At 54.1% G+C, this 7289-nt stretch overlaps 1 long non-coding RNA gene across 1 annotated transcript in view; it reads right to left on the bottom strand.

Annotated features, from left to right (window-relative positions):
- Positions 1 to 291: 291 nt before the first annotated feature.
- The window catches only part of LOC113625912 (uncharacterized), a 14596-nt gene continuing 7598 nt past the window's right edge, over positions 292 to 7289 (bottom strand). Inside the window, exons 2-3 of the long non-coding RNA XR_003434938.1 lie at positions 5350 to 5435; positions 292 to 2071 (exon numbers count right to left, since the gene is read on the bottom strand). This is a non-coding gene — a long non-coding RNA (uncharacterized LOC113625912). The remainder of the gene's footprint in view (positions 2072 to 5349; positions 5436 to 7289) is intronic.

Genomic DNA, 7289 nt, shown 5'->3' with positions numbered 1-7289 from the left:
GGTGGTGGTGATGATGGTGGTGGTGATGATGGTGATAATGGTGGTGATGGTGGTGATGATGGTGATGGTGATGATGATGGTGATGATGGTGATGGTGATGGTGATGATGGTGGTGGTGATGATGGTGGTGATGGTGGTGGTGATGATGGTGGTGGTGATGATGGTGGTGGTGATGATGGTGATGATGGTGGTGATGGTGGTGATGATGGTGATGGTGATGATGGTGGTGGTGATGATAATGGTGATGATGGTGATGATGGTGATGGTGGTGATGATAATGGTGATGATGGTGATGGTGATGATGATGGTGATAATGATGATGGTGATGATGGTGATGATGATGGTGATGGTGATGATGGTGATGATGATGGTGGTGGTGGTGGTGGAGGTTAAGTCCTAGGTCTTTTGGGGATGGCCGTGCTTTGTTGGTGGCTGAGTTGGCTAACTGCCACCGTTGCCCTCCTTGCCATGCAGGATGGAGCTGCGTTGCAGTGTTGCAGGAGTGTGGCAGGAGGCTGCCCTGTGGGATGCCAGGGCTTCCTGCTCTCTGACTTTGGGCAGGGTTGACAGTTGGAGGGAGAGTAGAAGGGGCAGAAGGTGAGGGAGGCCACCTGGCTCCCTACTCCACGTGCGGCTGTCATCTGGATGCACCCTCCTACTGATGGTCTCGGTATTGGCTTTTCCCTTCCAGGAAAGACCGTGGCCCAGCAGCAGGGCATGGTCAGCAGCCTTCTGGGTCTGTCCCTGGTGGAGACCCATCTTGTCTGGTCAAGTTCTTGGTGACTGAGAGGCCGGCATGGAGGCTTGTCTCATGGCCACCCCTTGCTCTTGAGCTCCCCACAGGGCTGGCTGAGGCTGCAGTGGGCCTGTAACAGCTGGATTTCACCTCTGCCATCTGCCTCCTTAACAAACACCTGGCACCTCAACTTCATCTCAGCTTCTGCTCCTGCAGATCCCAGCCTGGAAGCCAGCTCCCTCTCTCCAGGTCCCATGAGCTATCCCCACGCCCCTTTCAGGACTTGGGTGACATCTCCCGGTGGTCGTTAGAATAATGTGGAACACTCTGCTACCTCTACTGCTTCCTTTAAAAGTTCTGCTTGTATTTTTGTAAATCGTTCCATAAAAAATGCTCCTCAGGTTACTCAATCGGAGATGTCCTCTGTTACCTGCCAGGATCCTGTCTGGCATACAATCTAAATAGAGCATACACCAAAAAAAAAAAAAAAAAAAAAAGGTGCACTTGCTGAGCAAAAGCTGCTTTAGGACCATATCCCTAGGCAACCTCCTTCCCTGCCCTGACTGCTGCCCTCAGACCATCCTCTGTAGAAATTCTGGAGCTGTCCCTGTTGACAGAGGACTTGTGGTTAAAGATGCAGGACTGCGCTGCCCCTTCTGAAATCCCGCTAAGTGAGGACTGGTGAGGACAGAAGAAAGGAAAAGGGACATTGGCGCATGAGAGACGTTAAGAACGTTGCAAAGCTGGAAAGTGGATGGATAAGTGGTGAATGGTCAGCAGATGGGAGAGTATCAGTTTGAGTTTCTGCTGGGCAGGAAGCAAGTCCATTCAGGCAGCTGAACCTCGGGGTCCCGGGTGCGGAAGGCTGGTGGCCCAGGATGTGTTGGGAGGGGGACTGGGTGATGGTGGGACAGAAGCAGCAGGAAGATCCCTGCCCAGCCCCCTCACCGACAGTCACAGAGAAGGCGTGCTGAGGAGGTGACACCAGGGCTGGGGCCATTATGTCAAGCTGGCACGGTGAGTGGTGAGAGGCCCCGGCCCCTAATGCTTGTGGCCAGGCTTTGGCTCCACATGTGTGGCTGCAATGCCCGGGGTGTCCTGACAACCACCCAGGACAGCCTTAAACTCAGCAGGAGGGTCAGCACCTCTCACTGCGTACAGGCCCCAATGTCCCACATCAGGCAGGTCTCAGGGGATGGTTGGCCCTTGGTTCTGCTCTGAGGCCCCCAAGCAGGAGTCAAGCATGGGCTGGCGCTTTCTTCTTGTCTCTGTTTTTATTCCCCACCACCCTTCCTTCCTTCCCCCTTTTTAAAAAGAAACAGGTGGGGAGGGGCCCTAGGGGAGAAAGGGAGAAGGTCACTCCAAGTGTCTTGGAAAAGACATGGTGTGGACTCCCGTGCCCAGCGCACCCACAGCCCTCTGCTGCCCCGCGCAGCAGCAACAGGAGAGAGAAAGGGCCTCTGGACAAGGACCAGTCCTGGTTCATTTGGAGAAAGGGAGGCCATTTAAACCGTTCCCAGCACTGTCTAGCAGCTCTGACGGGGCTGCACTTTATATCCTTAGATAGTTTCTTCACGTACTATAGTCCTGAATGGCTAACTCAGCTCCGGGTGCTCACAGAGCAGGAAGGACTCTTGGAACATCGGCCGCCTCTGAATCATACATTGACTTCCTAAAAATGGTCTTTGGGGTGGCGGGGGCGGCCGGCAGCAGAATGGGGGGTGGGAGGAGAGCCCAAATGGATGTGTGCTTCACAAACAGCGTCTCTGTGATGCTCTGGGTAACTGCTGATTTGTGAGCAGCTGCAAAGTAAGAGACCCCGCCATGCGGAGACAGGATCCTTAATCTGCGCCCCCCTGACCACAGAGCTGCCACATGTGCACCAGTGGCTCTGGGTCAGGAAGAAGGCGGTCAGCAGCAGGGAGACCCCAGGAGGGCGTTCTGTCTGGGGGCAGGGAGGCGGCTTCCTGATGGGGCAAGGGTGGCCCTCAGGCACAGGGACGCCTGGGAGGGGAGCTGGGTCACCAGCTTGTCCTGGTGTGTCCGGAATTTTATTGTTTTTAAAACTGAAAGTCTTGCATTTGGGGGACCCCCAGTCCCAGGTCATGGGGACGAGTCGGTCACCCTGGAGCTGGTGGGGTGGTGACAGTGGAGTGGCTGCCCCAGGTGTGTGTGGGGTGTGGGCTGGGCTGGGCTTCCAGAAGGGGAAGGACAGGTCAGGGTGGGCCCCTGAGGGCTCCCGCTCGAACTTGACACGTTAGACTCCAAGTGAGTAAGGTTCAGAGCTGCCCTGTTCAGCTTGGTGTAGAGTTGGCACTTTGAGCGCAAAGGACGTGCATTTAAAGTTACACTTTAAGGTCCTGTTTCTGGCATTTTGTAGCTCGTCCAGCTTTGTACAGCTTGCCTGGGGGCTGGGCTCTGTGCTGGGGGCAGGGGCCTGGCACATGCCCGGCTCTGCCCTCCTCCTCTGTGAGAAGGGGGGGGCAGGTTCACCTCTCTGGACCTCAGTTTCCTCCTGTGTAAGGTGGGGCTGGATTCTGCACACAAAGGTGCCGTCCAGAGCAGCCCTTTCTGACTGTCGCCTGGGTGCCCTCTCTGGCCCCGGCTGGGGTCATTGGGCCCACACATGCCGGGCTCCGGTCTGTGGCCGGGCCCGGCACAGGGCAGCTTGGTGGCCTGTCTGGCCTCCGTCCCACCTGCCTCCCTCCCTTTGTCCAAGCTGCTTCCTCAACACCTCGTCCAAGAACCGGCGGAACTGACCGCCTTCTTGCCTCTTGTCCTGGCTGGCCTCGGTTCCCTGTTTGTCCCCTCACGGAGTGAGATCCTTCCCAGGGCCCTTCCTCTCCCCTCCCGTGACCTGTCGTCTCGGGGGAAACTGTTCCATCTCCAGGTGAGGCAAGCACGTTTTTCTCAAGAACTATTAACCTACAGAGAAAAAAAAATGTTGAGGATGGTAGAAATAAGGTGAAGTTAATTTAGGGTTTAGCTGTACTTTTAGAGATGATCTCAAGTGTTTTTCTCATCTGTTTTTCAAATTAAGAACTGGAGGCATTAAAGTAATCTCCAGTGTTATCCGGAGGGGTGGTGAGGGCCAGGCCTGTTGTATAAGCCACTCTGCGTGGCGGCTTTCCGGAGATACCACAGCGCCCTGCGAGAAGGGGCTTTGAGGTTTGGTTCCAGCTGCATTGGGAGGCGGTGAGGCAGACTCAGCACCCAGCATCACCCCTGGGCGCCCCGGCTGCTGGGAAACAAGCCAGGGTGGGAACGAGAGCGTCCCTGGGTCAGCACCGCCAGCAGGGGGACCGTGCAGAGCACACACGCCTGCTGGCGCTTAAATCCATACGCTAAGCGCTTCGGGCTTTATATGCTGTGGGACTCTCAGTCCGGCAAAAAACCCTTTACTAATTCACTGTTAAAGCGATTTGCCTTTCGACTGCTTGCATATATGATCCTGAAATATGTCTTTGCTAATTGTGGAAGGTAGTGAGAGTCAGCAGAGCTCTCTCCCCTCCAGGCCGGTTGCCCCGTCATAAAGCTGCCACGGTGGTTTTGCGGTGGCTCACGAGGGCGGAGGGCGGAGGGCTCACCCACCTCCGCTGCTCGGGGCCCACCTGCTCGGGGGCGAGGCGACTCCGGAGGGTCAGAAGCCTCAAAGTGTTCACAGGAAGTGGTAGGGAGGGGTCCCCGAACGTGCGAGCATTTCTCCTGACAGTGGAGGGGCCCCTTGGAAGAGGGGAAAGGGGGGACAAGAGCGGGTGGGCTGCACCTTTGCCACTTCGACCTGTAGCAGCGCCCTGGTCCCTGAAATCCTCCTGGGGCTGGAGAGACGGCGCCCTCAGGCTACGAGGTGTCAGGCCAGCCATCCCCCACGAGCCAGGGGGCCCCCGAGGCAGCAGACGCCACCTAGCGAGCCCTTCACGCTCCTGGTGGCTGAAGGCGCGCCCCTGGCATTACCACACTGGGATAAATGGTATCGGGCCTGGGTACACAATTTGTGGGACCCAGGGCAGAATCAAAGTGTGGGCCTTTTGTTCAAAACGTCTTCAGGCTCTCATGGCAGGGACAACAGGGCATTACACCAAGCGCAGGCCTTCTGAGCAAGGGGCCCGGCGTGGCTGCCCAGGTAGCACACCTGGTGTCACTGTCATCTTCCACCTCCTCCCACCTGCCCAGTTTTTAGGTTAAGAAACAGGCGTGGAGAGTCCTGGTCCCACTGCTGTTGGTATCAGAGCTGGGCCTGGAACCCAGGCATCTGACTGCGGAGTAGACCCCAGGGTCTCCCCACACCCCCAGCCCTGAGGTCGTTGGGGTATTCTCAGGAAACATAGGGGGCCTGAGCATCTGTCACCCCCAGGAGACACCAGCATGCTTCCCCCACTGTCCCTTCTCCTTCCATCGCACGACCGCGCTGGGAGATGTCGCCTGCCGGGCTCAGAGGACAGTGCACTAATGCAGCGTTCGGCTGTTACTGACTGGGTGCCTTCCCGGTGCCAGACCCTGCGGGGAGCTGGGGACGCGGCTGTGACGGGGGTGGACGTGCTCCCTGTGCCGAGGAGCTCCGGTCTCGGAGGGAGACAGACATTGCTCAAGGGCTTACAGAGTTATTTACTCACGGTTGTGAAAGAGCTGGGAAGGGTCCAAGGGACAGCAGGCGCGTGGTGATGCTCTCCGGAGCCTGGCCGCAGGGAGACAGGGCATCCTGGGGAAGGGCAGGACAAGCACAGGGGGCTTGAGGGAAGGCTGTCAAGGAACAGGGTGCCTGGTGCGGTCCAGGAGGTGACGGAAGGCCAGAGTGGCAGGGGGTGGGCGAGGGAGGGGCTCAGGGTGGTGACATGAAACAGGCGTGGCTGGCAGGGGCCAGGGTGTGAAGGCCCTGGTGAGAATGTTTCATTTTTTTCTTGGAAATGAAAAATGAAGAACAATGGACAGAAGATGCCCTGATCGCATCCGTGTTTTCTGAGGCTCCTGCTGGCCGCAGTGTGCAGGCGGGATGGAGTGGGCTAAGTGGGACTCCAGGAGACCCAGGAGAAGGCTCCTGCACAGCGTAAAGCTTGGTGGACACCGAGAGGGGCACACAGAGCCCTCAGACAGCGCAGGGGAGCAAACACCAGTCCAGGTCAATCCCTGCTTCTGGGATGAACAAACGGGGGGAAAGTCCAGCAGGGGTCCTATGATATGAACCGGCAACTCCTATGACCTCGAAGACAAGGGGAAGACAAGCTTCTCTGAGAACACCATGTCTGCTTCGGTTGCTGTTACCTTGGATCCACCTGGAGGGCGCGTGTTCCATTTTGATTTTACTGCCAGTTGCCGCTTTGCTTCCGGAAAGCGCCAGGACTCTTCGCGTTGCCACCAGCAGTGCATGGAGACCCCTCTCTCCATGTCGCTCCCATGAACATGTATTCCGGATTTTTTTATTTTTAAGTTTTTTGTGGGCTGATGGGTGTAGTGATGTCTCTCTGTTGCTCTAATCGGCTTTCCCTGACTTCTAGTGATCGTGAGCACCTCCTCAGGTGTGTGATGGACATTTATTCCGATTCCTTTCTTTTACCTGTTTATAGCCCTTGTCCGTTTCTCTGTTGGGTATTCGGGTCTCTCTCGTGAGTTCACCCTCACTGTATATTTTGGGCACTTACACCTTACAGGTCATCTCCGTTAAAAATACATTTTGTACATTTTCTATTTTTTGTGGGATCTTTTGCCATACACATTTTTTAAAAGTAAACAAAGTACACATAAATACAGAAAAGTATACACATTATAAGTGTTCAGCTTGGTGAATTTCGACAACGTGAACAGGCCTGTGTAATCATCACCGAAGCAGGAGTAGAATGGTACAGAACACCTCACCCCCCTTCGCCACATCCAGAGGTTAACGCCCAGAAGGAACCTCCGCCCTCATTCCCAGCCTCACAGATGAGTTTCTGCCTGCTTCGGGGCTTTCTATAAATGAATCCATCCTGCCTGTACTCTCTTCTGAAGATGAAATTTAGAAAATGCAGTAAACTATAGAGAAGAAAACATGGGTTAATGTGGTTTAATATATTTTTAATATAATGTTTTGGCCATTTCCATGTTTTTCTTCTGTGAATTTCCTGTGAGGTCTTTGCCTCTTTTTTTTCTATTGGAAGCTTGCCTTTTAAAAACTGTGTTAAAACACCCTTTTCTAGAGTAAGCTGTTAACTCTTTGTCATCTTTGTTACCCGTATTTTTTCTTCATTTGTCATTTGTTTAATCTTATCACTTGAGGTACAGCCCCTCTTGCATTTTAGGCGATTTTTCCTCTGCTATTTGTTTTCATACTTGATAAGATCTTACTTACCAGTGAAATCAGTTAAACATTCAACTATATTTTCTAGAAAATTCTCACGGGTTCTTTTTATGTTTAGCTTTTCCATCTATTTGGAATTCATTTGGGGATATGGCTTGGAGTGAGGCTCTAACTTAAAGCTTTTCCCATTGGGTCAGTTTTTCAAACACCATTAGTTGAGTGTTTCATCCCCTCTCTAGCCATCTGTAATGCTTCTTTTTTTTTTTTTTTTTTTTTTTTTTT

This window comes from Aethalodelphis obliquidens, unplaced genomic scaffold (assembly GCF_003676395.1).
Source record: "Aethalodelphis obliquidens isolate GAN/ISIS:26980383/991018 unplaced genomic scaffold, ASM367639v1 scaffold2, whole genome shotgun sequence".
NCBI lineage: Eukaryota > Metazoa > Chordata > Mammalia > Artiodactyla > Delphinidae > Aethalodelphis > Aethalodelphis obliquidens.
This window is presented reverse-complemented; position numbering and strand designations above follow the sequence as displayed.